Source organism: Aquila chrysaetos, chromosome Z (genome assembly GCF_900496995.4).
Source record: "Aquila chrysaetos chrysaetos chromosome Z, bAquChr1.4, whole genome shotgun sequence".
In the NCBI taxonomy this organism is placed as follows: Eukaryota; Metazoa; Chordata; class Aves; order Accipitriformes; family Accipitridae; genus Aquila; species Aquila chrysaetos.
Window position 1 is genome coordinate 71,635,305 of NC_044030.1, and position 16,961 is coordinate 71,652,265.

The 16,961-nt window shown below is 45.7% G+C and overlaps 1 protein-coding gene across 3 annotated transcripts in view; it reads right to left on the reverse strand.

Moving 5' to 3' along the window:
• GHR (growth hormone receptor) overlaps nucleotides 1–15,012 on the reverse strand; it is a 130,863-nt gene extending 115,851 nt beyond the window's left edge. The window contains exon 1 of one of the 3 annotated variants that reach the window (XM_030005812.2): nucleotides 14,844–15,012. The gene's annotated coding sequence lies outside the window, so the exon portion shown is untranslated. Of the gene's footprint in view, nucleotides 1–7,352; nucleotides 7,372–14,843 lie in introns of those variants that run through there. The other 2 variants (XM_030005810.2, XM_030005811.1) reach the window with 2 other exon arrangements.
• Nucleotides 15,013–16,961: the final 1,949 nt, after the last annotated feature.

Below are 16,961 nucleotides of genomic sequence, written 5' to 3' on the forward strand. Positions count from 1 at the left end.
TAAAACCTCAGATTTCAGAAAAATACTCCTACAGCTATTTTAGCAAGGCACAGAGGCAACTAATGTTGTGGAGTGTCACATTTCAGCAGGCATATGGCCAACAAAAGACATATTAAAAGCACAAGTAATCAGCACACAGCGCAGCCATAGATGGCTGTATTTGTTTTGTTCGGCACTGTAAACCATCCTGCCATTCCTCAACACCACCTGCCAGTGCTCCAGGGCAGGTTTCTTCACATTTGTTTAGCATAGTTGACTGAATTGGAAACTATGGCTGTGACACTGTATTAGTAATAAATTATTGTCACCTAAGGCAAAAGTCTTTGCTCCTGTTTATCACAGCAGACGGCACAGACCAGGGAAATTCTGCACATACCATTGAAGAGCAGGCACTAAACTGAGGTGGCTGAACTAAGGTCTTAGGCTTATCATAGCCAGTAGAGTCTTTACAGAAGGTGAATAATTCAGGTATCTAGTGCAGATACTTAATGTTACATCACGTGAGTACTCTTCAGCAACTTTTACAAACTTACGATATCACCCAGACAGACCAGCCACCATTAGATCATGTTTCCCACCTGCTGCCACAGCTAAATCCCGCCCACCCCCGGCTGCCTAAGATTTGTCTTTGATTGCAGTGCCCTGGCTGTAGAGCTCTCGGATCCCTTGTCTCTGGATACACAAGCCTTTGGGACACACGATGAATGTGGGCCACCTTGCAGGTGACAGAGCAGATCCCAATGCCTTCCCCTTTTTGTCCCCCTTTGGTTCCAGCTGCCCCAAGGCTGCCTCTAGCCCCAGCCCTGCAACAAGGCTGGCAGCGCCTGGTACACTGGGCTGTCAAAAGGCAGCTTCATGCCTGGCCAAAACCAGCCTGGCTGTGGGCCGCTGCCAAAAGGAGCTGACTAGCCCTTCCCAATGACAAGGCATCCCCTTGCCACAGGCTCCCAAGCTCTCCTGCTATCAGGCAGCTGCGGGACAAGTTGCATCGGCCCAGGGAAGACGCTGCACCCAGCCAGGGATGCAGCTCAGGCACCCTACACTATGGCATACGCTGCAGCCCCCACGGCACAGAAACGAGAGCCTCCGCAACTAATCAATCTTACAGAGAATATATTTACCTTTAATTTCCGGCCACAGCCTTCGAATGTGTTTCAAGTCTGAATCTATCCTAAGCAGCCTGTGTATTAACACATGCTCCAGAAAAGCGTGTCACTCTGTTGTGACGACTCTGAAGATTTACCTCCAGACTCAGGAACCGCAGTTCTTTCGGGAGATAATAGGCTTCTGATACTCCAGCACATTGTCAGGGTAGTCCAGCTGTCAACTGACAGTCAAGAGAGAATAAAATCCCAAAAGCAAAGGGAATGCCAAGTGGGAAACTAGTTTTTTTCACTGATGCATTTTTTTATTTACCACTAGCCTCAGGAGAGTTATTGTAGCTTGCTGGTAGCTTATCTCAAGGGTCAGAACTGCAAATCTGCTTCTGTGTACGTGTGCGTTTATGAATTTGTGTGTATAAAAACTGCTATGCAAACACCACATTTTACTTTGGTAAAACACACTGCAGTATACAGAATACCTGCAAGAAAAAGCCACACACTTACATGCTCTGAAAATAACCAAATATGCTTGATGACTAATTTCTAGTTATGAAATGTAACAGCCTCATTCCTTCAGGACAAAATGCTTACTGATAATAAGAGACAAAGCAAGTTACTCTTTTGGAAAGGAACAAGTTAATATGTCCACACATTTATTTCTCCCAATAGTTTTCCACCTCACAGAATATTTTTTTTGTTGTTAGCCTAGTTATGAAGGCATTTTAGCTGTGTGTTTAAAAAAAACAATCAAATATATTTTCCTGTCTACAAAACACCCAGGAACATGCCAGAAAGTAATTAGGAATGACAAGCACATAATGACATGCGAGCTGCAAGTATTCAGTTTTTATTCTGGAAAATAAAACACTTAACAACGGATATGGAATGCTTTTGCTCCAGCTCTTTTATGCATAGCTGGCATGACTAATTTGAAAAATAAGACACCATGTGCCAATCTACTTTTCAGGCAGAATTTAGACAACAGAAATTCAAACAAAGGAAAAGAAGATCAGACTAACCACGCAAGGTGCCTACATTAACTTTGCAGAATAACCACCAGCATATCAGAGGGCCTGCGAGAAAGTCTCCACAAAGAGACTGGTTTGCACTTGGGGCTTGCCAGATTCCCATTTTTGCTAAAGAGCGAGCTTGTAGCCATTCTGAGATTGGTGAAGTGCTTGTTTCCTGCAGATAGGTCATCATGTGGCAGAGACCAGAGTTAGAAATTAAGATTATCTAAGAGGATACCTACTGGTATTTGGTTACGTTTTTCTCAATTTATGAAAATAACTTTTAAATAAATCTGACACCACAATCTGAATTTTTCTGAAAGTATGCTGAATTTTGAGCAAATGCCTTGATTTCTAGTACAGTATGAAAAACTTAAGAATAAGCAGATTTGCTACTGAGTAACAGGACATGCCCATTGACACCTTGACTAGAAACTCTCCCGTAAATCTTACCAGAAGCAGAGTTCCTCAGGCTCAGCTTGCTGATGAACAATGCAGGAAAGTTTTATGATGGAAAAACGTTGTTCTTTTTATCATGCAACTTGGCAGCAGTAGGTTATCAAATACATATCTGTCCCAAATAATGCTGGCACTGTATTTCAACTACTTAGCAAAGTAGCTGTGAAGGATATTATTGTCCTGGGCCTCCCAAGACAGGCTTGCTGCCAACTGGGTCACACAATAATCAACAAACCGGACTCCAGAAAGGATGCTAGATTCCTCCCAGCAGCACCTACCATTGAAGAAATTACATATGTTTAGTCAGTGTAGTGCTGGATTTTCACTTCTTTATTAATGAACTGCTCAAGGGGGTCTGATCAGCAGATTACTTTAATGACCTGACTTCATACTTGGCCATGAATCTTTAATTCATGTAAACCTTTCAGCTCATGCTACCGTCAAAGAAAACAGCTTGAAGAAAAGGAATAGTCTGTTTGTAGGTTCCCTGGACTCTTGGGTTTGATACATCATCCGTGAAATACAAGTAGCACCTGGCTTATTACTAATTCCAAGACTGCACAAAAACTAAGAGCACAATACATTCAAAACAACACCCAAACACTCAACCAAGTATTCCCCTGTTCTAAGGCGGGGGGGGGGGGGGGGAGGCAGAACAGCTGTACTGGTTCTGCTATGGTTTGGAAACCAGTGCCATGAGCGCAGGCCCTGAAGTCTCACATCTGGCTGAGGTCTTTCCGAGCTCACTGCAGAGCCTCCCTTGCAGTCACGGCCAGGGATGTGGCCCTGTTCCTAGCCACAAGCTGCATATCGCTTCCAGGAGCTACTGCTTGGGACATGCAGATGAAATTTTTCACTCAATCCTACAATCTATGCTATAATCCCTTTTTTCACAGCTACATTAAACTCCCAAATAAAAGATGCTGTATGCATTCCCAGAGCTAACAGGACAGGTGAGAAATACTTTCCTCAAACATAATTTTTTACCTGCTTGTTTGTCATTCAAACTGTAGGGTAGTCCACAGAGTATTAATAAACCCTTACAACAACTGGACTGATAATTGACTTTGAGTAATTTCAGAAAACTAATCCCCCCAGTGGTGGCTGCTGTTCTCTCTCATTCAGCATCAGCATCTGGCAACAAGTGATTCCACTGAGTAATCTTGGCAAAACTTGGAGAGATTGTTTTGAATTTCCTTCACAACTTCTCAATGCCCAACTGTATTAATAGCTGAAGATGAAACACTACTGTTGCGGGTCTTCTTGATCCCATCATAATTATTTCTAATGGTCCGTGTGGCACTTCTTTACCATTTCAACATTTGCTTAAATTTATTACAATTAAATGACTGTGTTCTACACAGCAACTTGCTGGTAACAAGAGGAAGAAGAGCAGCCAGCATTTAATGTCCATGGATAGATCTTTTGAGCCAAACAATGGCCAGAAATACTAGCACTACATAAAATACATCAGAAGTTTGTAACACTATCTGCAGAAAGTTCCCTACCTATAGCTCAGTAAGGTCCCATGTCATTCCTCAGAAAGGAGTTATCAGGATGGTTTTGAAAGCATCATCCTCACCCACCAGACACGCACAGGTATGCGAAGAAAAAGTCAAGGGAATATGAGCAGTTCTGTGTGTTTTTACTGTTTTGATGACAAAACAACATAATAAATGTCATTAGTCCTTTTCTGTACTAACTGAAGTGCTCTGTGAAGACAAAGATGAATGAATGGGAAGAGCAGTAGGGGTCAAAAGTCAAGGCCCAAAGCCAGAGTGGCTGATAAGTAATTATTTATAATGTAGAACATCCAAAAAGGTCCGTGCTGTTCACTTAGAAGTACATATCCTCCTCAATCCTTGATCTACAGTGTTAGAATTAGTCTACTCTTCATGTCTCAGTCCCTTGGTGCATCCCAGAAAGCTTATGCAAGGTAAAGAATCAATGCTAGCCTGTTCAATGTGCCTTTGATGCTTTTTTGTTGTTGCTTTTCAAATGCCTGAATTCCTCTGGTATTGTTTGTGTGATTATAGCACCTAAAAATGATTGCCAGCCAGCTGCACTACAAACTACACCAACAGAACAAAATGCAGATTAATATTCATCTTTCCCCTGAAGATGCCTTACTGCTGTCCAGTAATTGCCATAATGAATACCATTGCTCGTTCCAGCTTCCTGCTATTCTCTGTTAGCAAGTTTCCACCTCCACCAGTGCCACACTTCCACCGCTCTACTCTCTTAGGGACACTCAACACGTGGACTTTATCATCTGCTGCTTCTCCTGCACCAGAATCAGAGGAAACCGATTGCTAAGTTCACATACATTCGCACAAACTCAGAGCGACTTCAATTTCTGCTCAGCAGCAGCCCAGGGAGAGGGACTGGGAAGGAAGGGGGGATGGCACACACAGGCAGCTCTGCTCGCAGGCTGCTGAATGGGTAATTGAAGCCCTGGCTGCCGTCTCCTCCGGCCGAGCACAGCTCAGCACTTTTACTGAGCTGGCTTCAATCTGCGTTGCCTGGAAGCGCTCCACAAGCCACAGCCTGTGAACAACCATGCCCCTTCTGACCGGGATTTTTAATACCATTTTTTAAGAGCACCTACCTGTATTGTTAAGGTAGGGAGTAATCAGAGCATCTGGAAAATGCTGAACTACTAGGATATGAAGCAACACCACGAACACAGGGTTTTGCCGGTGCCCACCAGAGCCACCCTGCCAAAGCACAACAATGTGGCAAGACATAAAGATAGCTCATTCATCCTGCAAAAGAAGCTTCTGTCAGTCCTTCCACACTTTCCCGAAGCCACACAATTCAGAAAACCCCACCCAAACCTGAAAGCCAACTTTCAGTAAGAAGAGCTGGAATAAAGCGAAGGAAGTAACTTTGCTAGGTCTATTAAATATAACGATAACGTAAGTCTCAGCATGGATTGCATACAATAAAGAAACACGCAGTTCAATGATCTGGATGCATTTTTCTTCTTTCTGGATTGTTCTGTTAAAGATGTGCTGAAATTTGAACATATGTCCAGTAACCTCTGTATCACCATTCTGGTATTTGGCTTTGTCAATGTATGACTGCTCAAAAACAGTAAAGAAAATAAGAAAGCCTCCTACAAAATCCCCTGCAAGTAATCTGGCGCATTCTCCCTCATGGCTGGTATTGCCACTGACACAGCAGAGTTTAAAGGTGTTCCCCTTTCTGCTAAGGTTCTCTCCATCTGTTACTCTGCACCCTCTCTGGCAGGCCAGCTCATGGTAACTTTTCCACAGAATAGAAGTCAATCTCTAATGAATGTCACCCTAGCAGGTTACAGAGGCTTTCAACCTAGAGAGCCTACAAAAAATGACAACATAAAGGATGCTTACATATACCGTAATATAAACATAAGAAATTTTTAAAATGGTTTGTACCCTGCTAGGCAGTGTTTAAGGGTTCAAAATTAAGTAAAAAAAAAAAAAATTACTGGACTAAGCCTATTCAACTCTCGCCCTCAGCTGAGCAAAGGTTTTGGCATGTGGCTCTGGAGGCAGAGGAGCCCGGCCACCCCCAATGGAGCCGAGGCTGCTGCTCGGCGGTATTGCTCAAGCTGAACAGGAATGAATGTACTTCTCGTTCCAGTTTTCAAGATACCTGGTCAGTGCAGGCATCCGAGATGTAGAAGGTGGGAGGGATGATTCTTCTTTTGCCCATAAGGGCACACTTCTGCTTCATAGAAACAGGATTACCAAGCCACAGCCTCCTGTCAGATCAGGCTCCTTGGCAAGAACCTTTTAAAATCAGTTTAAAAAATCTAGACAAATAAATAACTAGTGAGAGATACCTCTTCTGTTTCAGCCCTAACAACAAATGGTGCCAGTTATTTTTATTGAGGTCTTACATTTTTTTCACACTTCAGCATCAGTAAATAAAACAAAACCTGCAATATAAACAAACAGTATGGGTACCAACTGCTCACGTATAAAATGAGTTGGCGAAAGACATCAGTTGTTCGATGCAAAAATAACATCTTTCTCTCCCCTGTATTTTTTACGAGCTGTTGCACTGACAGGATCCTACAAAACATTGCAACCAATATGCCATTTGGAAAGCATAGCAATGCAAGCCTCTGACAAAATTAGTCCTACGCTACCAAAACCATTTCTACTCCTACCACAGCTCTACCCATAAAGTAGCACAATCTTCATAATAATAAAAAAACCCCATTTTTTAAAAAAATCAGTATGAATATATGCTTCTGGGTGCAATTCAAGTTACACTTGAATTTTTAAATGATCTTGAGGGTTTAGGGTTTTTTATAGTGTTTTAGTACAGTAGTCTCAAACACCCTTAAACAAATGATTACACTTAAGTCTTAAACATGTCCTTTTGATTACTGGTCACATAATGTTCAGTTTTCTTCTTAAGACAGCGGACCCAAACAGTTCAGAGTCTATAACTTCAGTGTTTTCATTATCATCCAACAGTTCCCCAGGCTTTCATGTCCTGATGTCTTTACTTACACATATTCTATTTTGTTTCAGAATTTATCCACAATCTGTGTGCATTCCCTAGCTCTTGATCCCTCACACCATAAAACCTCCTCCCCTTTTCTGCATGATTTAGCAAACTGAAACACCTGTAGGACATGTTTGCCCACTGTGGAAAACTTTTTCCCTCTTCTACTCTGAGACCTCCTGTGGTTAACCAGGCTCTCAGGTTCCTTAGGCTTGAAATAACATTCAAACGATAGGCCAAAATTCTTTAAAAAATGAATTATATCTGAAATTCATACCTCAGCATACAGAACAGCCGTATGACTACAGAAGCTTCTGTATGAAGATTTCCATTATATTGTTCAATGTCAACATGAACAGTTAGTCAGGAGGAGTCTCTCTTCCTAAATCCTATGTTCTTTCTTTTTGACAGGTGGACTTTTTATTCCCACTGGATCCATAAAGCTCTCTTGGGCTCTTATCGAGAGCCCTCCACCTGCAGTAGTAGAATGGGAGAGGACAAGGGACCTGCAATGATTTGCACAATACTTTGGTTACTTTGATAAAACATTAACTTTTTTGTAATTTGAAAAAAGCAATAGAACAGGCTACAACAAATGCATAGGTGCAAGAGTAAACAGCATTACTTTTTCAATCATGGCATTAAGTGCATTCATCTATGCCACAAGCTGGATCAAAGACACAAGGGCACAATGTATTGCTTATTTCCCTTGTACATCGCATACAGGTTCTACATGGTTCTACACAATAAGCTCGAAAAATCAATGATGGATAAAGCATCTTCATGCAAGTATTCTTACTCTCCTCCTTGCTCTGATGCAAGTTAGGCAGGCCCCTCACACCACTTAAACAGCTGAATGCTATCCTTCCTTAATGTCACTGCCAGCATCCCTGTGGTCAGCCAAAGTCTTAAGAATGATCAAGCAGTATCCACTGTAGTTAACACGCTTGTGTGTGCCTTGTGGTGGATAAATTACATGCCACTGAAAAAAGCGTGTCTGGGCCCAGTACAATCAAAGAAACTCATTCTCTCAAAGCTACCTATTATTTCAAGGAAATTAGCTATTCAAGCAAAATACTACCTAAGAACCAGCAGTAACAAGGCACAGGCTGCTTTAAAACAGTGACTGCTTTTTCTGAAATGGTTTCTGAACTGATACGGCCACCCTTATTAAATGCACCTTAGTGCTGGAAGATACCAGAGTCATCACACAGTTCCACAAAAATAGCCTTCCTCACAGGGAGGTGGAGAGGCCATTTCTCCCCATCCTGGGCTGCAGTCCATCCATGCCGTACACGCTGTCCTGCACCACCAGAACTGGCTGGCGTACAGGAGGCCAGCAGTGACCATATCACGTAACAAGTGTCTCTCCTGTGCAGTGTTTGTTACCACCACCCAGCACGAGCAGACCCAGAGACTGACTGCTGCTCTCCAAAGGTCAGAAATCAGAGCTAAAAAGCATAAAGCCCCATCTCACACACTCTCTCTGATCCTATTGCAGTAATGTTGCAGCCATGAGTAAGAACAGTTCATCCACATGTACTGGACCAGCAGGTTGGCACTGTTTGGAACAAGCACAAGTCACACCTGAAAATTTCTAGCTGCATGTGTTTCAGTTACGTGTATGGATGAGGCAAAAACTGTGAATGGATTCAAGAAAAAAAGAGCAGGATTTCCCACTGCACACTGCAAATCATACCTTCTGCTGGCTCAACTCACTGTGGCAAGCATGACCCTAGCATATGCCCTACAAAAGCCAGGACTCAACCTGGGAGACCAAAGCCCCAGCGTGAGCACAGCTCACTGGGCTTGATCCGCACATGCTGTGAAGTACCGATGGGCTCGTAGAGTCATGACCGCGCTGTATTCTGCCCTGTTTACTTAACATCTGACTTAGTCCTTTGAGCTGCTCTGTGCCCAAACTCAAACTGTCACAGTCGTTACAAAAGCAATGGTTTTCTTGGGGGTTTCTGTGTAAGTAAAAGTTCCATGGCATTTCCCAGACATACCAGACTAGGCTCAGCCGTAAAAAGTAGTCAAAGCCAAAGATACAGCAGCTCATTGCTTATAATTGCTTTTTTCCTCTTGATCATCATCCCAGACCTCCTTTACTTCAGGCAGAGCAGACAAAGCTTGGTCCCAAACGTCATCACAATCAGTCCTCTTCAACTCATGGAAAGCAAGGGACAAGAACCACCATCTAAAAAGAATCTTGTTTTCACTCACTTTTTACAGCATCACATAAAGCCACTAGCAATCTCATGAACAGTCAAAACACCAAACAGTTCAAGATTTTTTGGATGAAAAGAGTATACAAGGCATCACTCAAAACAGTTATAAAGTAGGTTCATAACATGGTTTTTGAGCAAACACTATTTGATAAGCATTCAGTACCAAACTCAAACAGTATTTGCAGATAAAGGAGAACCCACTGCATTCTCAAAGTAACACTGGCATAAATTCCTACATGTGTGTGAAAAAGGCAGGCAAAAAAAGAAAAAAACATGAAACATAGCAGAAATCGGGCTGCTAGCTGAACACTTGAGAGCAGCTGGGAATAAGGCATGCAGTTCATGAAGTGAAGCAAAAACTGACAAGCATGCTCATTTAACCGAGACAGCTGAAATAAAACTTGTTGGTTCTTTCAGTCTGTTTCTCCTGGCCTACAGACTCTCTTTCATGGTCAGACCACCACTACCCAATGCCCAAACTCCAACAGGCACAAAAGGATTTGTTTGGCTATGTCAATAAGGTTGTAGAGATGAACGACGTATAGATTAAAACCCAAAACTGTTGCATACTGGTCAAGCATAGAGACATCTGTTCACAGAACTAACACAGGTACAGTTTCTACCTGGAGGGTACCATCAATGCATGCTAGACATCTACTGGAATATGGAACCAGCCCACTGGGATTTGAACAAATCCAGTGTTCTATAGGTGCAGCAGACTTTGAAGGCTAGAAACAGCCATTGGGTATCTCTAACCTAAAGACAGAGGCAAAGAAGAGCAGGCAAAAATATTTCTGTTCTCCCCAAATTCTAGGCTGGCCAGACCTGAAGCAGCATCACTGCAAAAGCTGGAGTACTGAGTGACCATATCAGGCTGCCCAGGACCGCAACGCCATGACAGACTGGGGTGCAAGCCAACAGCCAGTGAGCACGATGCTGGAACAGCTCCTGATAATAGGTCAGGGTTTGATTTTTCTGCTACTGAAAGGCCAAGTTTTACCAATCTCATTTTCTCCTGAGGCAGTAAAACTTCAAACTCAATTTAAGCACTTGAATGATGTAACATGACGGTTGTTATTAATAACTCAACTCTTTCCAACCACCCCTCAGAGCTGTTGTGTGTTAGCTGCTGACAAACCTGTATTGCACAAAATTACTCTGTAGAGCATCTGCAATACTACTTCATGTTTGGACTAACTACTTATAAACTGAGTTTGAAGACTGTAATGGATTTATGACAGTATTGAAACAGCTTTTAAAGTTCTAAATGTTAATTATTGCCATCCCTATTATTGTCCAGTGTTTAAATGGTACCCAAATGCAACTGATTATTCATATTTATGTCTTCAAATATCATCTTTGTTCTAGGATTACAAGCAGTAAGCTTATTAAATGATCAGAGACAGAAATCTTCCGCCTTCATGAGCATAAAGCTGGTGAAGCATCTTCTCTTTGCACATTCCGTTTCCCACATTATGCACCCACCCTAGGTAGTTACTGTGCTTGATGCACAGGCCTAGCAGGTCTAGCACTGTGATACCCTAATGCTGCATGTTGCTCTAAACGGCTACAGAAAAGGACAGACGGGAAGGCATAACTCCTTCCACACCAGAAGAATGGGTGCTGTTTTTACCCCCTTAATGCAGACAGATTAAAATTTTCTGCTAAATTTATCAGAGCTTCATATCCTCCCATCAACATTCCCCACAGGGCATTCGTTGCCTCCACCACATCTCCGGCGTCCTCCATGCAGCCCTGTATGACCTTCCCCCGCATGACCACGGTCCCACACAGTGGATCCCTGCCACAAGTCATAACCGCTAGTTCGGACAGGTAGCAAAACAAGAGACTATGTTGCAGACTGTATTGCTACAAATAGGAATATCTTAATACCTGGAAGTTATAAAACTCAGCATGATTTAGAAGACACAGAGGTCAGCATCACGGTCAGTGTACTTTTTTGGAAAGTCAAAAGACTAACATAAATGTGATTAGCATGGTAAGTATGAATAGCATGACAGATGGAGTGTTAAAGCTCCTAAGTCCTTGATTACTGCTTTAATCCTTCAGCTACTCACTACATGGATAACAAATGAAGTGGGACAACCTTACACCTGAAAGATTACTCTGAACCGAGTGCCTGTGCATGTGCATCCACACATTTAACACAAGTATCTCATGCATCAGTGACGATTACTGCTTGAAGCAGAAGACTGGACAAGGGTGTTTTCCAGCAGTTATTCCTTCAGTAAAAATAATTGTCATTTACATCCTCACAACATTGTACCTCTGAAATGCTCAGCAAACAGTAAGGAATGTTACTTTGTTTAAGTAAGACATTAAGTCTCATTCTATTGCAAACCACCCTGCTACTGTGAAGCATTTCTGAAGTCTATATTAACTTACTGATAAAAAAAATAAAGTTCCTGGTGGTGGCTTTCTTTTCAATAGAATACCTGCTTTCTAAAGGTCAGTAAAATATGACACTTAAATGTATTTTCATTTCATAATCTGCAGTAAATATGATATGGACAACATCCATCTGCCAGGAAACAGCCTTTACAATTCACTGGGGAAAATTGTTTCTCATACATAAAGAACCAGATCTTTGGTAAGAGGATGCTTGTTACATCTCTCACAAATTAAAATGATGTGTAAATAAGCACCCACCTCATACAAAGAACTTCAACTGGGATTCATACACAATAAAGAAAGATTTCCCTTGTGATAAACAATTTGAGCACAAAGTGTTCCTTCAAGTCCTGATATAAATCTGTTCCTGCCAAGCTAGTATTTCATTGCGTCAGCCTTTTGCCTTCGCCACGACTGTAGTGGCAGCTTCGCCGCCTCTCTGCCTGCTTTCCTCACACTGCCCTCTTCCCAGAATTACCATCCCAGCTCCACTGGGCCAAAGATTCCCCTTTCCATCAGATCAATATGCGGTGAAAAAATAAGGAAGATCCTTTTAGTGAAAAGGAACCTGACCCTCTGGCAAACCCAACATTTAGAGACTCCCATGTGGATTGAGTGGACTCAGTATTGCAGCACTGCTAGTATCGTTGCCCTTCCTTTCCCCACCAACTTTATCCCCTCTTCTTATTATTTCTATAATTTTTATTTATTTGCAATGCTTTGAGAATGTTTTGACACATACCTTAAGACTGCCAGAGCTTCAACTGGTCTGAATGCAAGTGCTGTTGTGTCTGATAAAACTTTTTTTTTTTTAATCACACCCAAAAAAATAAAAATCAAAGCATCTCTGCCTACATTGCTTTCTCAATGGCAAATATTCACAGCTTCTATTTTGCCCCTGGAAATCTGGTATTTCAAGTAAGATACATAATGTTATATTTATTTAGCTCGATGCTCCCATTAGTAGTGCAAGATAAATACTAGCTTTGATAAAAAACAATTTCTGCAGCAAAAGGAAGCTTCACTTGATAGGAGCAAGGCCTACCTCTAGCTTATATACACATTAACAGAAATGTACATATAGTCAAGGGAAAGAGATGCTGTGAGTGAACTTATACTCTAGGAGGACCAACATATATTATACTTCCTCAGCTTCCAGATCACAAAAGACAGGTACCAATCCAGAAATAGGGGAATTGCCGTCAAATATTTATTTGAGCTTTCCCTACTGGAAACGGGCACAAGAAGCCACATGCGGTAGCACATGCTACTTCAGTTAGTAAAAACACGCAGAATCGAGCTCCATATGTCTCCCCAACACATCCAGCATGGCACAGACACCCAAGCGCTCTCTGGGAGCAGTGCTGGTGTGCTGCACGGTGCTACAGAAATTAACACCTCTACAGAGCCCCCAAGTTTATGTATCTGCACGGTGCTGCACTGTGCTGTGCAGATACATCAACACCGGGAGACAACGAAACAGCCCATGGTAATGAAAACAATGCCTGACCATACTTGGGGAATTTGACTCCAAAATATTTGGGGAGTATCTATGAGTCCTCTATACATCAGAGTAAGTTTCAGCAGTTATCTTCATATATTTAATAAAAGTACCACTACCATTTACTGGCAATTTTAGAAATTACTCCTCAGAAGCATTGCAAGCTGTTTTTGTTTGTCAATCCTTTATAATTATTAAAACATGCTAATGTCCTGAATTAACATGGCAAGTAGCAATTCTAGTAACGGGAGACTGAGATGTGGTGGAGATGAAAGACGCCACATTCCTATTTAAACATTTCAAGCTGTCTGAAAAACTTTCAGTGATACTTATGTTTATCACTCAGAGACACAAAACATCTCAACTGCAATCTACTGTAATCTCAGTATTTAAAAATCTTTTAAATAAACGCTGGTACTTAAATAAATCTTACCACATGTCCTTATACTGATTCTACTCCTAACTACATTTTCATCACGGATGTAAGCAACCGAGTCTATGCTATAGCTACGAGTCTTTCAGATTTAAGTTAAGCAACTCTTTACCTGGTAAATAACTTCCATTTTTCTGATCAGTAAACACTTGCTTAAAGCATTCATAAAATGGGATCCAACTCAAGCAGTGGGGTACAGTTTTGTAATTGATTCATTCTTATTTCTGATTTAACCACGAACAGAAAGATGACCAGGTGTGGGTCATTTGTAGTTGCTACACGAGGAGCAAAGTGAAGCTATGACTGAATACAGTAAGTTAATAATACAGTAGATTCTGAACGAGGTAAGACACTACTGAAACGATGAGTAACTAATGCACATCCACACGCTTGATCTCTAGAATTAGCCCCGTGAGAGTTTGCAACAAATATCACTGAAGACGTTGCTGTGCGAAAACACTAGTTACTCCCTCTGTTTTGTACGCTGCTGCTCGGAGTATCTGCAGTATTTATTTTTGAAAATACTCTCTTCAGTTTCTTTCCCGTGCAATACCTACAGCAGACCACACACTAAGAAACGCGATCAATTATAGATGGCACGAGAGGTTAAAAAAAAAAACTAAAAAAAATAAAAGGTGAGTGCGTGTTTGTATAAACTGGAATAAACCACACAGAAGAGACACTCGGATGAGGTCCTTCACAGAGCAGGGAAGACTGAGACGCTGGCAGCTCATCTACCGTTCTCGCTCTGCTTTCCGAATCCAAGTCCGCCCAGAGCAGACAGCTTCCCTGAAGAATTCTGTTTCTCCAGACCTCCGGGGCCACGCTTCCCTCCCCCGCCGCCCCCCTTCATTACCCACGGCTCGCGGGGTCACAAAACTTCCCCCCCCCGCGCCTGCCCCCCCGACAGCCGTCCCGCCCGCGGGTCCGCGGCCGCGGCCCGGGTCCGGCGCCGCGCTGCCCACGCCAGCGGGACACGCCGGGCGGCCGCCGCTCCCGCAGGGGCTCCCACACCCACCGGGCTTCGCGGAGACCCCGCCGCCCCCAGGCGAGAGCCGGGTGGGCGGGAGGCGAAGCCCGACGGCAGCCGGACACCGGCCCGCCGCCGCCGCCGGGGCGGGGGGCGAGGAAGCCGCCCCGCGCGGGACGCGGCCGGCGGGGAGAGGCGCGGAGCCGCCGCCCGGTACTCACCGACTCGCTCAGAAACTTCCCCCCAAGTTTCGGCGGCGCGGCGGGCGCGGCCCCCTCCGGCGGGCGCCGGCACCATGGGAGCGCCTCAGCGAGCGGCCGCCGCGGCGGCGGCGGCACCGCCGGGCATCGCGCTCCCTCCGCCCGCGGCCGGCCCCAACTTCTGAGGCGGCAGCGACCGACAACGGCGGGCGAGGGCGGGCGCGGGGCTGAGCCCGCACCCCTCCCGCGGGGCGGGGCGGGGCGGGGCGGGCAGGGAGGGCCGGCCGGCCGGCCGGCGCGGGGGGCGGGGGGCGGCGGCGGGGGGCGGCGGCGGCGGGCTGCGCTCCCCGCCGCCCCTCCCCGCACACCCAGCCCACCTCCACCCCCCCCCCCGCTGGCAGCGGTAGCGCCGGCAGCACTCACTTCGCTCGCCGCCGTCCCGCAGCCCCTTCCGCGCCTGCCCCGCCTGCCGGGGCGCGGGGCGCTCAGCGGCCGCCGCCTCTTCTTCTTCTTCTTTTCTTCCTCCTCCTCCTCCTCCCATGGCCGCCGCGCCCCGCTCGGCAGCTGGCTGTCCGCCCGCCGCGGGGAGGAGGGGGTCAGGGAGCGGGGCCGGCGGCGCGCCGGGGGAACGTGTCTGGCGGGGCGGGGGCGGCTCGGCGCGTCCCCGGGAGCGCGGCTGGCTCCCCGGCCGCCCCGGAGCCCCGGCCGGTGCCTGTCGCTTTCGCTGCGCCGCGGGGCTCCGTCTAGGGGAAGGCGGCGGCTACTGCAGCGCGCCCGCCTGCCGGGGCTGGGGCGGGGGGAACTGCCCCTCTCCCCCTCTCCGGGACGCCCGCTCGGCGCTGCGGGCGCGGGGGCTGTCCGGAGGAGTTACGCCGCTTGCCCGGAGAGGCCGCCGAGGCACCGCCGCGGCCATCGCTGGTGGGGGGCGAGGGCCCGGGCTCCCGGACCCGGCGTGTGCCGGCGAGGGCAGGGCTGGCGCCAGGGTTTGTTTCCAGGAAGGCGGTGAATCTGATTTTATTGGGGGGGGGGGGGGGGGGGGTGTCAGCGTGCCACGCGCGCGGCTGTCAGGGAGAAATTAGGTGGTTTATGAACGGCTGAAAGTGCAATGACGGGCACCTTCCCCGACCCGGTGTGCGGCGTGCGGTGGAGCACGCGCGGGGCTAAGTAAAGTGAGTGTAGACATGAGCTACAGCAAAAGAGGGAGCGACCGCTTCGACTTTTCTTACAATGATAAAGATTTCTCTTTTGAGAAACACCTTAGGAAAGAAAACAGTCAAAATGAGCATAGTGCCATCGGTTTATTTTATTTAGGTATCATTTACGTTGACAAAGTACCAGAGATAGACCCACGTGTATGTCCAAAGGTGACTTCAGCCGTGACATACCGATCTTTAAGGCCCTTGCAGCAGCCCCCCCTCCCCCCCCCCCCGCATGCTGGCTCAATCATTTGGTAAACCACGATGCAAAGCCCCCTCCGAAATTAACCCAGAATAGAAGAGAACTGTAGCTCACCTGAGTTCCCAGCTGTGGTTTGATGAGCGTGAATGCTGGTGCCACCACATGGAAGTTGTTGGGTGACAGTGGCCAGGACGGTGCAGCTCCTGGCACCTTCCACTGCTCAGGCTGGTGCTGCCCTTCCCTTGTTCTTGCACCAGGAGCTGTGCTGCAGGATGCTGCTTGGCTTCAGGGAGCTGGTGTGCCTCCAAACCTGACCTGCAAACAGCAAGTGGTCAGTCCTCAGCCAGGCTGTCACTCCAGGCTGGCACTCTGCCCACTCCTGTGAGTGCCAGACCAAACTGGGGGGGTGTGTCTCTGTGTGTTGAAACATGTAGCTGAGGCAAGATGGACCATGAGATGCGACCGCATCGGTTTTCGATTGGCTTAAGGGCTTTGAAATCTGACACGCCGATAACTATCTGCCAGAAGTGTCACTGAGGTTTTAAACTAAGGGCACACAGATAACATCTTTCTTATTCCTACACCAGAACCATCTCTTGCCTTTTCCTCGTTTAAAAAATCACGGAAACAGAACTCTACATGCCTTCAACAGTGTCAGGCAATACTGTAGCCTTTCCATTCATATATGTGCAAAAGACATTAAGTTTCAGTTCCTACCACTGGTTAAGGGATCATATCCAC